General features: G+C 34.3%; 1 long non-coding RNA gene across 1 annotated transcript; it reads right to left on the reverse strand.

Moving 5' to 3' along the window:
- Window positions 1–8,459: 8,459 nt before the first annotated feature.
- Window positions 8,460–15,269, reverse strand: LOC123532384 (uncharacterized). Its single transcript, XR_008366647.1, has 3 exons — window positions 15,111–15,269; window positions 11,721–11,787; window positions 8,460–10,204 (listed from the first exon to the last, which is right to left on the reverse strand). It is a non-coding gene; the product is annotated as an uncharacterized LOC123532384 (long non-coding RNA).
- Between the last annotated feature and the right edge of the window lie 851 nt (window positions 15,270–16,120).

Here is a 16,120-nt window from a genome sequence, read left to right on the forward strand (position 1 = left end):
TTGCAACATCAAAATAAATTTAAATCGAACGCTGTCTACTTTTTATCTAAAAGTTAAAAATTTTAGATTGGTTAAAAGTTTAGATTGGTGTAAAAGTGTGTGTATACATAACTGTCTGATACACATGTCACAGTTACAACTCTTGAAATAATAAGATAGATTCGTCTGGTAACAGTCTTTTATCGATGCAGCTATAACATATGAAAATACATTTGCTTACATAACAGATTTTAACAAAAATAATATATCAACAAGAAAGAAGCATATACATAAATTCAAAGTCAAATTAACATTTTCTTGAATTATCTTAATATGGCTAAAATTAGTCTTATCTATTAGACATAGATTTGCATTTTTTTCTAAAACAAACATATATTTTTTTATTGATTAAATGATTAAATATGGATATATCAACTTACACAGTTAAAACTTTAGTTTAATTAAGCATAATATTTAAACAAAAACATCTACATAAGCAAAGAAATGTCAAAAAAAAAAAATATGTTACCATGACAAACACAATATTTCATAACAAAAAAAAAATATTTATTGCTTTAAGTACCTGTTTAAACATTTTAACAAAATTATAAACAAGGGTATACAATATTTTTTTTGAAAGAATGTATATGTACCATTTAGCCAGTAACAAATATTTTGTAATTTTGGAAGATTTTTGCAAGGACTCTTTCTAGGAAACTGCTGCTTACATTTGCAAATCAGTAATTTTTGAAAAGTATATAAAGTTAAAAGTGCTAGAAGATTATTCCTCTCTAGCCATTTCACTGCTGTCATGGCAACAAGACATACATGAACCAAACATTAGATTTACCCTTTCACAGTGTGTAGTCTGAATCAGAATGATGAACTTTTCAGATAATGAGAACAGGAAACATGACCTTATTTTATACAATATAGAGCTATTTTCTCGTTTAAGTATTTGTGGCAGTTCCACTTCATTCCATGTGCATGTTTTCAGCTGGATGTCACAAATTGACATACGGGCCTTATTTTATCTGTAGTGTAAATGCAGGTATTGCATCATCTTTTTGTAAATTTTTGAGTTATTGAGGTAAATGTCAGATTTCACGCATGAAATACCTCTCATGTTTTTCTGTATTTCATAACTTAAATTTCCATGTAAATTTCATTAAATTCTGTTCAGTAATAAGAAAGTTGATATTTTATAAACTTCAGTAATTTATGTTTTTATCCCCAAAACCACTATAATGGGCCTCAAATTGTCAATTTAAATCCGCGCCAAAGTAGTTAGATTCCCCGGCTATATCGTGAATCCCGTGGAAACACAAATAGTCGGAGTCCACGGCTTAGCCGTGAATCCCATGAAATTTAGTATTTGGCGGGACATTATCCTTTAAATAGACTGGACTAGATATGCCTTGCGCACACCACCTTCCGACTTTATAGACGAATCTATGTCTGAATTATTTTCTTGCTAGAAATTTATGCTCGATCGAGGTAAGAAATTTATTTGTTAGATTTTTGTATGATTTTTGCATTACGATTTTTATTTGGTAAATTTTTGTGCATTCTACAGAATTCTGTAACATTTACTTTTCGGCATATGATTTTGGCTAGTTTCGGTATGTCAGGATGATTTATTAAATTTTTCAGACTTTTGTAAATTATTTGGAAAGAGGAATCTAAAATGTTTCATTTATATAAGATGTTAAATTTGTACTGAAATTTGTATCGTGTTAATTGTAAAGCACTGTTTCAAAAAACTTATGTCAAACATTTCGTTGTTATGGAACGCCATCACTGCACTGTATTGTTATGTATAACTCTATATGGCAAGTCTAGTACCATGTATGTAATATATTATTGTAATATGAAATTGTGTGACAGTCTATTGCATACACATACAATGTCCGTTTTGTTGTATTGCATTAGATATTATATGGATGCCAACTATCATATAACGTTTGATTTATATTGAATTTTGTTAATTTGTAGTTGTAAATAATGGCTGCAGTTTATCATTTCCATTACTATAATGTTTCATCATATACTTTTCATATCTTTTTCATACTTTAACTTTAGTCTTTTAAGTAAGTAATTTTTGTAATAATGGAAGTAATTAGTGACGTATTTTAATCATGTGACGTTTGAACTTAGTAGCACATATGTTTTGTATAAGTAGCACGTATTATTTATGGGAGCCTACGGAGGTATGGTGTACCCAAAGGAGCAGTTTTATGCCCTGACTTATTTGTTTTGCTATGGTGCTTACCATATGTTATATATTTAAGCTTCTTCCGCCAGACGATTTTACCTGGTGATGTCATAACCCGGAAGTACAATGCCCGAGGTTCACTTGTCTTCACTCGCCTGGATGTGATTTTCCCAGCGCAGAGCTTACGTCCCATGGTTGTGCCGTAAACCGGAAAGACGATGATTTTTGTTATCCTCTGAAGTCAGCTCAGGGATGCAATCACCTACCACCATAGGGAGCCAACACGGAATCAACGTATTCACGGTTTAAAGGGACTGAATTTAGAAGCTACGTTTTGTTTGTGCTACTTAAAGTTCGCAATTAAATTAAAGAACTGTACCACGTCAGATTAGAATGAACTATAAGAACTTTTGTATCTAGAGATACTGAACTTTCTTTTTTTTTCTTTCTTATAATCAGTTTTTTTTTTCTTTTCATATCTATTCATTGTTAATAATCATCTTATGTAAATAAATTTGTAAATATTGTAAAGGGTGTTGATTTGTTTTGATGGTTACTGTCGCCGGTACGGCCTTTCCTGTCACACTGGATGATCAGCGATTATACTGGTTCCTCATTTCCTTTCACAAATTTATACAGATGTTTCATTTTCCTTGATTTTCTTTAATTATTCTGCAAAGCAAAAAATACATTGATACTAATGTAAGTAGAAAGCTGCAAAACATGGGACTGTGAACCGCTTTTTAAATGATGACTTTTTTGTCTAAGCTTCATAAAAGTATGACTAATAAGTATCTATGAATACATCAATCTCAAAATTTTCAAGACGAAAATGCAGCATTTCAAGAATAAAAAAGCTAGCTAAGCTTCTAGACGCACACTTGATAATTAATTAATTAAACCAAACTTAATGTAGACTCAAAACTGCAACACTATTGTATGAAAATACATATTTGATGCATATTTAATCATTATGTATATCTACACTCTCACCTCTTAATATACTAAACATCTTTATTAAATGATTATTTACAGCAACAACAACAATAATAATAACAACATATATTTATAGTATTTATAGCTTATAACCATATGTCTCTAGCTATATTACAAGGTAAAGTGTAGAGATTTGCATGTAATATAGTGAGATACAATGAGATATAATGAGAGAAGCTTTAAAGAACGATATAAACTTTGGAAATCGGATAGAGCTATACTATTAAAACGAAGTAGCTTTAAAAGTTTGTACACAAATAACAGCATTAAATATATGTACTAGTTTTTTTTATTATTATACCATTATCGGTAATTAGATTAGGTTAGATGACGACGGTAATTTTCAATAATTAGACCATGCCACTGTGAATATCTCGGGTAACATAGCATGAAAAAACGTTGGTGAAAAAAAAAATCAATGCAAATTTTTTCTTCCGTTTTAAATTTTTGCTGGATGAATATTTTGCTCGCAATATTTTTTTCAATTCTACTGAAAGACCGCAGAAACGCAGAAATATTCCCCCGTACCCACTATACGGTATCTATTTCTGGCAACAGATTCACAACATAAATTATCACAAAAGGATGTATCGCCAATTGTCGATCCTACCGATTTTCATCGCGCTGCGACGAGAATTGGGATCGATCTTACTACGGTAAATTGAAATATACAGAATGATATATATATACTATCAAATTATAAATAAAATGTCCTTCCGGTACGTGCCCAGAGAGTAAGACTTCTTTTTGGAAGAATGCGTGTTTCCTTGTGCCTAATAAGCGTCCGCATAACTGGTCCGAACCACAACATCAGTACAAATATGAGCAGTGTTGTTTTTATTCAAAAATCTACCCTAAAAATTATAAGGAATTGAATTCGTCATTAGACAGTTATATTCCTGATTGAGATGGTGCCTCATTTCATACTATTCAAATTATGGAATATATAAAAGTGTTATTTCCGACAATGTGTTTTTAATGATTACCATTCAAAACCTGTTACTGAAGGAGCTCTTATCCTGTTGTAAGGACCCGTCTTAGCTTAGCTGTTGGTATATTAATATACTTGTTGCGATTTAATCTCCTTTTGGGTCCTTTCAGTTTTGCACATGGAAGAAGGTCGTTTGCAAATAGATGCGAGGGTTGATCTTGCTTCTAATCGAAGGAATCCTGATTGTTTATACTTGCTGATGTTTGATATATGGACTTAATTATTCTATGCGCATTTAGATATTGTGAGGGAATACTTAAATAGTATTTTGGGATTTGTGTTGAGTGATTTAAATCTATAAGTTATGCAGTTTATATAGCAGGGAGGTAAGCTGGTATTATTTGCTTATTTTTAATATAGTTTCTATTTATTGTACGGATATATCTGTATAATTACCGAAGGATTTAACAGTCATTCTCTGTAATGACTTAACCAGCTATATAGGGAGTTTGGCAGGCATGACCTTCAATTTTCCTAAAAATTTGCATATTGTCATTATTTGATGCGTACTATATCAATCTACTTCTTTTTTAGTGATACGTGCTTCTGTTGCCATGGTAACCAACAGGTACATTCTATGCTAGGATTCCAGCATATTTTTGGCAAGAAATCCCACTTTTTAACCCTTGTTTATTTTTAGGAACAAACAGAAAAAAATGAAAATGGGATTATTGTGTTAAAATACATTGTTTTCAAAGAAAAAATGACCAGTCTGTATATAAATTAAACAGTTGTGATTGTCAAGCGTACATTCAGAATTGTGGGGTGGTCCTTTTATATGAAAAACATTGATTTTGCGTAATCTTTAACTAACTGCTGTTATTTCCTGCGGACACATTGGGAACAAAAAGCCTTGGTCTATGAAAGGAAGATACTTGTTGTTACAGAATAAGAAATAAAAGTTCTGGGAATCTACTTCCAAAATGTTGTTACCATGGAAACAAAATGTGCATATTTTCAATTTTCAAAAAAAAATAAATAACGTTTGTCAAGACCATAACTTTGACATGCATGGAGCAATCTTGTTTATATTTGGCATGAATATTAACATCAGTGAGACAAAGTTTTATGCACAAATCACAGGTTCCAATCTCAAAGGTCAAGGTCACAGTTGGATGTCAAATGTCATATCAGATCTTGTATGGCCCATAACTTTGGAATGTGTTGAGAAATCTTCTTTAAATTTGGCATGAATGTTTAACTCAATGAGACGGAGTATCTAGTGCAAATCCCAGGTTCCTATCTTAAAGGTCAAGGTCACAGTTAGTGGTCAAAGGTCGTTTTAGAGCTTGCCCAGGCCACAACTTTGATAAGTAAGTAGCGATCTTTTTTATCTTTGGCAAAAATGTTCATCTCTGTAAGACAAAGTTTTGTGTAAAAACCTCATGTCCCTATCTCTAAGGTCAATGTCATACTTGGGGGTCAAGGGTTATTTTAGAGCTTCTCCAGGATTTTATTTTGCTCTGCATAAAGCAATCTTTCTTTTATTTGGCATAAATGAGTGTAGACCTTGAGCCGACATGGCTTACTTATGAGTTCTGGATGAGGTGACCATTTGACCGAAGTTTAATGAAAACTCTTCAAGGGTAAATGAGATTCAGAGCTCAAACCTTTGACCTTGAGTTGTAACCTTGACCTTGAGCAGACATGGCTGACCAATGAGTTTTGCACATTGTCTTCATGGGGTGATTATTTGATCCAAGTTTCATGAAAACCCTTCTCAGGGTTTAGGAGATACAGAGCGGACACAAAATGGAAGGCTCAAACCACTGACCTCGAGTTGTGACCTTGACCCTGAGCAGACATGGCTGACCCATAAGTTGTGCATATTATCTTGATGAGGTGATTGTTTGACTAAAGTTTCATGAAAATCCTTCAAGGGGTTAAGGAGATATAGAGCAGACATAAAGTGTTATGGACAGAAGGACAGATTGACAGACACCATCCGTATAACAACAACTGTGGTGGTGGATGAATAATTACAGAAGACATTTTAACTTTGATATCACAGTCAAATATCAAGGCTCTAGTTATTATTGATTCAGAGAGTATTTTCATGCTGTTGCATTAACACTACAACAATTTAACATAATTTGTAAATTTACTATAAAGTAGTGCTTCCCTATATTCTTGTTGACCTGAACCCATAATAGAAGAAATAGTATATTATGTTTCAGTATACAAGAGGGCCATAATGGCCCTATATCGCTCAACTGTCATCATTGCACATAAGGACAAGAAGGTAAAAAAATCATTATCAAGTTTAATCAAAAGAATCATGAGAAAATATAGTTGAAATTTTCTTAAAGGTACAGATATGTCAAACTACACTTATAAATTGGAGGTACCATCCATGTTGTACCACAGGAAAGTGGTCTCAGTTTTTCCCTATGGCCAATAATTAAAAGTTACTAAATAAGCTATTTATAGTAACATGAAAGGGAAGTAATTAAAAAAAAAAATATTGTAAGTGAACAAAAGAAGAATCTGCCAAATACAAGAGCTGACTGATGACAGTGCGCTCGACTATTCGAAGAATTGATTGAATAATGGGGTCAAAATATTAGGATAGATATTCAGACAAAAGAAAAAAATAGATTAGACAATGTTCCAGTATTTATGGATTTCGATAAGTCTTGCACTAAATGGCAATTTTAAAGTCCAAAAAGGGCCAAAATAGTTGTCAGAGTTATGTACTCTTGCCTACAGATGGAAATCGTAATGATAAACAAGTGTTCAAAGTTTAAAAGCTATATGTCAAATAGTTTTGACAAAACATGAGCTTGTATGAAAACAGAACAGATTTCTAAGTCCAAAAAGGGCCGTAATTCAGCCAAAATAGATGATAGAGTTATGTACTCTTTCCTACAGATAGAGACTATTGTACTGAATAAGTGATAAAAGTTTCAAAGCCATATGTCAAACACTTTACACAAAACATGAACTGGTACGAAAAACTAAACCAATATTTCTAAGTAGAAAGGGGTCATAATTCAGCTAAACTCCTTGATGGAGTTATGTACATTTGCCTATAACTGGTTATGGTGATGGTAAATAAGTGTTGAAAGTTTCAAACCTTTATCTCAAAAGACTTTGCCAAAATATGAACTGGTACAAAAAACTTAACCAAGATTTCTAAGTCAAAAAGGACCATTATTCAACCAAAATTCTTGATGGAGTTATGTGCTCTTGCCTATAACTGGAAATGGTGATGGTAAACAAGTGTTGAAAGTTTCCAAGCTTTATCTCAAAAGAATTTGTCAAGAAGTGGACTGGTACGAAAAACTTAACCAAGGTGTGATGCCGACGCCAATGCAGTGGTGAGTAGGATAGCTCTACTTATTCTTCGAATAGTCGAGCTAAAAAACAAGAGCAATGCAATGCAACGCAAATGCAGAGCAATATACACACAAAACAAAGTCATATGACCTTTGACCCCTAAGTGTGACCTTGACCTTGAAGTGAGCCATCTGAAACATGCGCTCTGCACATCGTTTCCATGAGGTGAACATTTGTTTAGGTTTCTTTGAAATCCTTCAAATGGTTCAAGAGTTACAGAGCGGAAATGAAATCGCTAACCAACAGACAGACAGACATTCACCGAGGCGGTAACATAATACGTCTCTTAGGGCGTATAAAAAAGATCTGAAATCTTATGGTGATACAAGCTGTGTGCAAATTTGGTTAAAATCAAATCATAAATGAAGCTGCTATTGTGCAGACAAAGTCAAAATAGCTAATTTTGGCCCTTGCAGGGGTCATAACTCTGGAACCCAAAATGGGATCTGGCCGGTTCAAGAAAGGAACTAAGATCTTAATATGGTGACACAAGTTTTTATGCAAGTTTGATTAAATTCAAATCATAAATGAAGCTGCTATTGTGCAGACAAGTTCAAAATAGCTGATTCTGGCCCTATCAGGGGCCATAACTCTGGAACCCATACTGGAAAAGAATCAAGATCTTGCGGTGATAAAAGTTGTGGGCAAGTTGGATTAAAATCAAATCATAAATGAAGCTGCTACTGCGCAGACAAGGTCAAGATAGCTAATTTTGGCCCTTTCAGGGGCCATAACCCTGGAACCCATAATAAGATCTGGTCAGTTCCAGAAAGGATCCAAGATCTTACGGTGATACAAGTTGTGTGCAAGTTTGGTTAAAATAAAATCATAAATGAAACCACTATCGTGCAGACAAGAAATTGTGGACGGACGAAGGGCAATCACAAAAGCTCACCCTGAGCTAATAAAATTAAACTGTTATATGCAGTGTTATTCGCCTAGGCCCTTGTGAAATTATTCTGCTTTGGTATAACCCCTTCATAATGTTTCTATGTTAATGCTGATGTCACTTCAATGGAGCACCATGTATTTATCAAGAACCAGCGCTTCAAATTTGATAAAATATTTTACTTAGAAAACATGTTTTTAAACAAAATATCACAAAACACAACCTTCTTGATTAATTTACACATACATGTACCCTGAGCTAGTTATTTGCTGTACGCTTTCTCTTTCATTTGCGCCTTAATGGAACAATTCTGCAAGATGTATTAATAATATATGTCATTTGTTATACGAATCAGATAGAAATATCCATCCCGAGGGCACCTGCACATTGGGCGGCAACTCTACAATCCTCGATACCATGCACCCATGCTCAGGTGGCCGAGGGACGGATATTTCTATCTGAATTTTAAACACATGACTGAAGGTTTTTCTTGCTTGTCTTATACATAAAAGTTTTATATTCTGACAGACTAGTTTCCATGCACACAGTATTTTACAAATAAAAAAATAGATAAAGCAAATAGAAATACTTTCTTTGTAGCACTCTTTCTTAGAGTTTGTAAAGTGCGAGAAATAGATGTCTGTAAGCAGAAATGATGTCATGACCTTTCAGTGATGCACAATAATAAAGTTCCATTTTAGCTTTATCATTTGTAGTGTAACGTTGTGTTATCACCATAAAGTAACATCTTTTGAATCAAGAAATATACTAAAAGAAACGTAGAGAAACTATCAATATATCTGACTTTTTCGAATTTTACATAAACGATATATGTGCATGAATCTCTAGTTGTCATTAACAGCACGAAATTCATCTGGCATGGGGAATATCACATGGGTTTTACCAACATCGGAAACGCCATTTCAATGTGCAAGCATACCATTTCTGGTACTGACAAAGAATGTGACGACTAACATTTGGTGCCATACATGTGCAAAATAAACAGTTCCGTCATGTTTGATATAACTTTTACATACCAGATATATTAGAATAGCAATAATTTCTAGCAAGACATGTTTAAACACTAAACAATCTGACTGTTAAACGTAATATGAAATAACTGCTCTTGCTTGACCTAAAACTCCCATTGTGAAAAAAACAAAGTAAAAAACAGTTTTGCTATAAATTATTTCTTAAGTCTTCTGCTAACTTTAAATTGTCAGCCATGGAAGTAGTCATATTCTGTCTTTAGTGGCTGCTGTCAATTTAGACTTGAAAGAACTTTTTTACCGTATAGCTTTCTTCCATCTTCTTTAACATCCGAGTCATAATCTTCAACATCTGTTGTCTTTTCGAGTTGATGAAAACGAGAGAAGTAGGAGCTGATTTGTTGACCTGACAAGAATTTATGTCTGGTAAACTTTCCCGACAGTCGCATTTCCTCCATTGCCACAAAGGGTTCGACTTTGTTCATGCCACTTTATCTGTGTTAAAATTCTTTCTCGAAGTTTTTTTGTTCGAAATTGAAGTTGATTCTACATTTTGTTTCTAAAATTACTCATTCTTACACAAGTGTAGTAATACAGTACTTTCAGCTATACTCTCATTATTGTTGGGCAAAGGCAGCATTTCCTTTGAGTGGAACATGTTGAATGAAGTATCGGCATATACATGCTTAGCCTTTTTATGTTCAAGTCATTTTGCTGAGTGTGGACAGCTTTTATTGTTGAAAAAGTCCTTGTGTAGTTGTCCTACAGACACTAGAATACAATGGTTGATAACTCCGCTACTGCTCCTGAAAATCAAATAAAATTACATATAATTTATAAAAGGGAAACAATAGGTTTCCTAATTCCATTACATATACCACTTGAAGTTAATTTATAACAGGGCAGGGCCTCTTTTTACCCTAGAGACATAATTTGAACATCTTTGTAAAGTACCACTAGCCAATTCAACATACCAAAATTCAAAAGTCTAGGCCTTGCAGTTTCAGACAATTTTTTTTTCCTATTTAATTCTATGTAAAACTTAGGACCCCCGGTACGGGACCTCTTTTCACCCCAGGGACATAATTTGAACAGTCTTGGTAGAGATCTACAAGGCAATGCTACACTCCAGACATTAAAGGCCTAGGTCTTGAGGTTTCAGACAAGAAGATTTTTTAAGTTGTTTCCTACAAGTCTATGTAAAACTTGGTACCCCCGGGACAGGGCCTCTTTTCACCCCAGGGGCATAACTTGAACAATTTTTATAGAGGACCATTAGATGATACCACATGCCAAATATTGAGGCCCTATGCTTTGTTGTTTTAGCCAAGAAGATTTTCAAAGTGTTCCCAATATAAGTCTATGTACGCCATTTGACTCTCCCCCGAGGGTCTGGCCATATTTGACCCAAGAGGAATAATTTGAACAATCTTGGTACAGGACCACTAGATGATGCTACATATCAAACATAAAAGCCCTATGACCTGTAGTTTTTGACAAGAAGATTTTTCAAATTTTTCCTTTTTGTTGGCATGGCAATTTCCAGAGTTCTATTTGGAATTCAATTCTTTGAACAATTTTCAAAGACCATCCAAGTAACATCCCTGTGAAGTTTCATCAAAATTAGGAGGAGATGTTGTTTAAAGGAAAGTGTGGACGGAAGGGTAGAAGGATGCCGGATGGTGAGCGATCACAATAATCATCCTGAGTTTTTGGCTTGGATGAGCTAACAAGAACTGGTAAAAGGCAGCACTTTTAACTGTTTGAAATCCTTCCACACAATATCTGCTTACATACAAAAGCTTTACAAAAATTGTGTGAGTTTAAAAATGGGCAAACTTTGGTAAACCGTAAGCCAGAGATGTGAAACCAAGTTCTGAATGGTCAATTCAAGGTGGCAAAGACTTATAAATAGACTTATAAATGAAAAGTCTGAAAGCGTTAAGTACACCAGTTCCTGAGAAACCTGCTTACATGCAAAACTTTCCACAAAATTTATACTGAGTGAAACCCGGGCGTTGACAAAATGTCAGCTTGAATTATAAAACCTACTCTGTGAATCATCCTACGGTAGCATTATTGTAACAATGATCCTGAAAGCAGTCAAACAGTTTCTCAGAAACCTGGTAACATATAATTTCTGCAGTTAAAACTGAACACTGAAAGGGGCATAATTAAGGGGGTATGTGGCTGTGATGACAGAATACTAATTTAAAGGTACAATATGCAAAGTGATATGGTATTTCAGATAATGATATTAAGGACAAAACTGAAACCAAGAAATTGTTGTTACACATGAGCATATATTGTATATAAATTTACCTTAATATATTGTAGTCCGTCATATGCAGAATCTCTATCAAAATTCTCCTACCGTTTGGGGAAATGCCTGAAAAAAAATGTTTTAAAATGTCATTGATGTATGTCATGTGTTTTGTTTAAATAATATCACCACATCTAGGACACAGATTTCTGTCATTTGACATGTATATTTCTGTGCATGCACATCAAGTCATATAACACAGTAACACAGGAAATCAGTATTGACTAATACCAGTAGATGTGCGAGTAACTAATAGCATACTACGAATGTATGTACACAGTGAAATACCGGTACTTCATCTTTTAAATGATTATGATAATGAAAATACTGTAGTAAACTTTCAGTAACTTTAACTAGAGCTGCTTTTGAAAAAAATGCATGTCTTCCACAATCATGCCTAATCATCTGAATAGTATTATATAAGTCAAACATGTGCCAAGACCTCAACTCTGCCTCATGACTGTGTACAAATGTGCCAATTTACATCTAATTCCCTCCTGTATGAAAAAGAAATGCTCCGGACAAAGTCATTCTTGTATGTGACCTTTGGCCTCTAATTGTGACCTTGACCTAGGGACCTGATTCTTGCGCATGACACTATGTTTCATGATGGTGAACAATTGTGTCAAGTTACATTAAAATCCCTCAGCGCACGAAGAAGAGATGATACAAAGTCTGTAAATTAATCCTAGGACCTGGTTTTTGTACATGTCACTCCGTCTCATGATGGCGAACAACTGTCCCAAGTTACATCAAAATCCCTCTATACATGAAGAAGTTATGTCCGGCCCGCATTCCCATAATACATCCAGTTTATTTTAAATGGGTGTATAGAATTTTGACAAACTAGAAATGTGTCCATGGGACACAGATGCCTACACTACATCCCATTAAAATGACAATTTTTTCCCAGGTAAGGGGCCAGAACTCCTACAATACTGAATGAATCCGGATGCGAAAGCCCAGGTGCAGAGCTGCACATGCTGACCAACATTCCTGTAAACTTTGGTGACTCTAGGTCAAATACTTTTGGAGCTACGCATGACACAACATTAAAATGACCCATTTTTAACTAAGTCAGTGGCTATAACTCCTACACGACTGAATGAATCTGGACGCGAACCCCAGGTGCACAACTGCATATGCTGACCAACATTCCTGTAAACTTTGGTGATTCTAGGTCAAATACTTTTGGAGCTATGCGCGATACAACATTAAAATGACCAATTTTTTACTAAGTCAGGGGACATAACTCCTACATGACTGGATGAATCCGGACGCGAAACCCCAGGTGCACAACTGCACATGCTGACCAACATTCCTTGTAAAATTTGGTGACACTAGGTCAAATACTTTTGGAGCTATGCGCGACACAACATTCAAATGACCAATTTTTACTAAGTCAGGGGCCATAACTTCTACAAGACTGAATGAATCCGGACGCGACTGCCCATGTGCACAACTACACATGCTGACCAACATTCCTGTAAAGTTTTGTGACTCTACGTGAAATAGTTTCACAGCTACACAGTGACACAACATTTTCGGAAGGACGGACGGACAAGAGCAAATCTATATGCCCCACTCCCTCCATCGCCCCCCCCCTCACCTCCCCCCCGCCCCCACCCGCAAAGTGGGGGCATAAAAATTGCAATGCTCCCATTGCTTTGTACACTTAGCTTACTGTGTTGTTTACAGGGAATCTTACATACAATTTTATTTTTAAGACAGGAAATTGAATATTATACACTGTTTTCAAACATTAAAATATCCTGTTACAGTACTTCAATGACAATGGGGCTAAAATTTCAATTTCTTTTTTTTTAATTGAATGGATGCAAAATCAGTCTAAAGAAAGTAGGGAAATCTTCCTTTATAACAGACTTAGAAGTGTCTAAGGGCACACATCCTTACCTCTAGTATGTGATTCTAGAGGTAGGGATCCTGTAACCCTAGAAATTCCTTTTAAGGATTGTATAGGGGCATGGACCTTCTCTTTCCAGATGTTGTGTGTTATTTACATCATTCTTTAATCTTCTTGCAAACTAACAAATCAAATATGATTTAACCAATAATCTAAATAGTTCATGGATTGATAGTTTTTTCCTTTTGAAACATAAATAACTGTCAAGACACAACATAAATATTGCAGATCCAACTGGCACAAAATACATAAGACACAATGATATCAAATTATGTTGTGACAGATCATTTAATCTTAATTATGTTTTCCGCATATCTGGTGCTGGAAATATTTGAGGAACAAATAAGCAACAAAAATCTTTAAAATAAATAAAAAAAACATATGGTCACACACAAAAAATGAAAATGTGTAATGTGTGTATACTGTATATGTCAAAATCTAGGACATAACTTTAGCATCCTACAAAACAGGCCTGATTTGTAAAATATAAGAGTCCAGGAACATATTTTTCATCTTGAAATCATAGTAAAACTAATTTGACGCAATCCTAGGAAGTATCGAGATAATTGTTTCATATGGGCAATACCTCCACTTGTGTCAATTACTTTAAGACCCAAATAGTGGAGAAAATTCCGCTGGAATTTTCATCACAGCTGACATGCTACAAGCTATATGTTTAAATGCAAATATGTCACAAGCTCGCCAAAGATTCAAACAAAACTTACTTGTAGCAAAAGGAGATTAAATTCCTGAGAAATAATTTATAATGCTTTAAGTAAAATTTATCAAATGATTTCCAAAATTACGAATTATTCGGTGATTTAAACCAATGCAATGAATGTAGGTATGTACTGTACATGATTATTGTTTACCACATCAGTCATCTACACAGCATAACGCGCAAGCGATAAAACCAATAACATTACACGACTGTGTATTGTGTAGTCCAAATAATTGTACTCGAGAGTTGAATATCGTTATATTTTTTGACTTGTCGATATCCGCCTCCAGCTAGACAACGTAAAATATCAAAATGTAAAATCGGTCTACCCGAGGTCTCATTATTTAGACTATGTATTGTGATATATCTGCCATTATTTTGGTCTTTCAGAGTATTGACAGTTACACAGCTAAAATAATCCAGCTTCAGCTGTTAATGTTATGGATCTCTAATGGATGACTTTTAGAATATAAAAATGGCGTCAGTTAAGTTATGGTAGCCAGAACTAACGTTTTGACTTCCCCGTCACAACTTTATATACCAATCTGATTGTCAAATTATTTTGACTACATGTAATACAAAGCTTGAAATACTGTTGTTAGGTATTTCTGGTATTTCCTATGAACAAATCATAGAGTCTGAATAAAAAACTAAAGTAGATACATGAAAATTGTCATATCATAAACACTGATAAAACATGTTAATTGTTATGCCAGTAATCAAAACTTATTACGAGTACCTTACCTGTGCCTGTGGAAAATATAACTTCGATTGCTGAAATAACTGTCAACAAATTTTCTCCAGAGATCTGTCGCTCATATTTTTCCGTAGTCCCGGAATGTGTATCCAGAATAGCACACGTTATGGTACGGAGTGTGTTTAACTTTCAATTCACGTATTATATAAATGATCCGGATGATGATTACCAAAAGGCAGTGGCTAGGTAGCCGGTTCCGGTTACCTAGACTAAAGCTCTAGGTAGCCGGTTCTATATATATGCATATCATATATGTACACTGAAGTCAAGGTAGCTGGCTTTAATAAACTTTGTTATAAAGGATCATTATATAAGTTAAATTAAATAAATAACATTTTTGTGACTTATTATTTACTAAAAAAATTGTGATTTACCTGTTTATTTCGCCATATTTACACACCCGTATCATATCGGCCGATATTATGTTATGTTATCAACAAATGATCAAAGTGTCGGCGTGTTTAAATGGCATGTTTATTAATTAAAAGTAAACTTTTTAATGATTTTTTTTGTCAAAAAATGTATTGCACAACATGCGTCGCGGGCTTTATATAGCCTGTTCTCAATTTTAAATAACATCGAATTACCAGTTAAACAGATACTTTATTTGTTTGACAGTCTTGTAGGTTCAATCCTCCACTTCGGGTCTGAAATATGGGGAATGCACGAAGCAACAGATATTGAATTAGTTCATACTAAATTTTTGCGTCGAGTATTATGCGTAAAACGCTCTACAAATCTATCCGCTTTATATGGTGAGCTTGGACGTATACCGCTATCTGTTATTAGAAAAATCAACATTATAAAATATTGGATTAAAATCCTAAAGCATCCCGATAATTCAATAGTTAAACAAACATATATGTTCCTTAAGTCAGACGTTGACAACGGTATAGACTATAGAGGTAAAAACTGGGCTAGTCAGGTAAAAACAATACTAGATACACATGGATTAAATTACATTTGCAATCAATTTATTATAGATATTCCATTTCAA

Source organism: Mercenaria mercenaria, chromosome 13 (assembly GCF_021730395.1).
Source record: "Mercenaria mercenaria strain notata chromosome 13, MADL_Memer_1, whole genome shotgun sequence".
Taxonomy (NCBI): domain Eukaryota; kingdom Metazoa; phylum Mollusca; class Bivalvia; order Venerida; family Veneridae; genus Mercenaria; species Mercenaria mercenaria.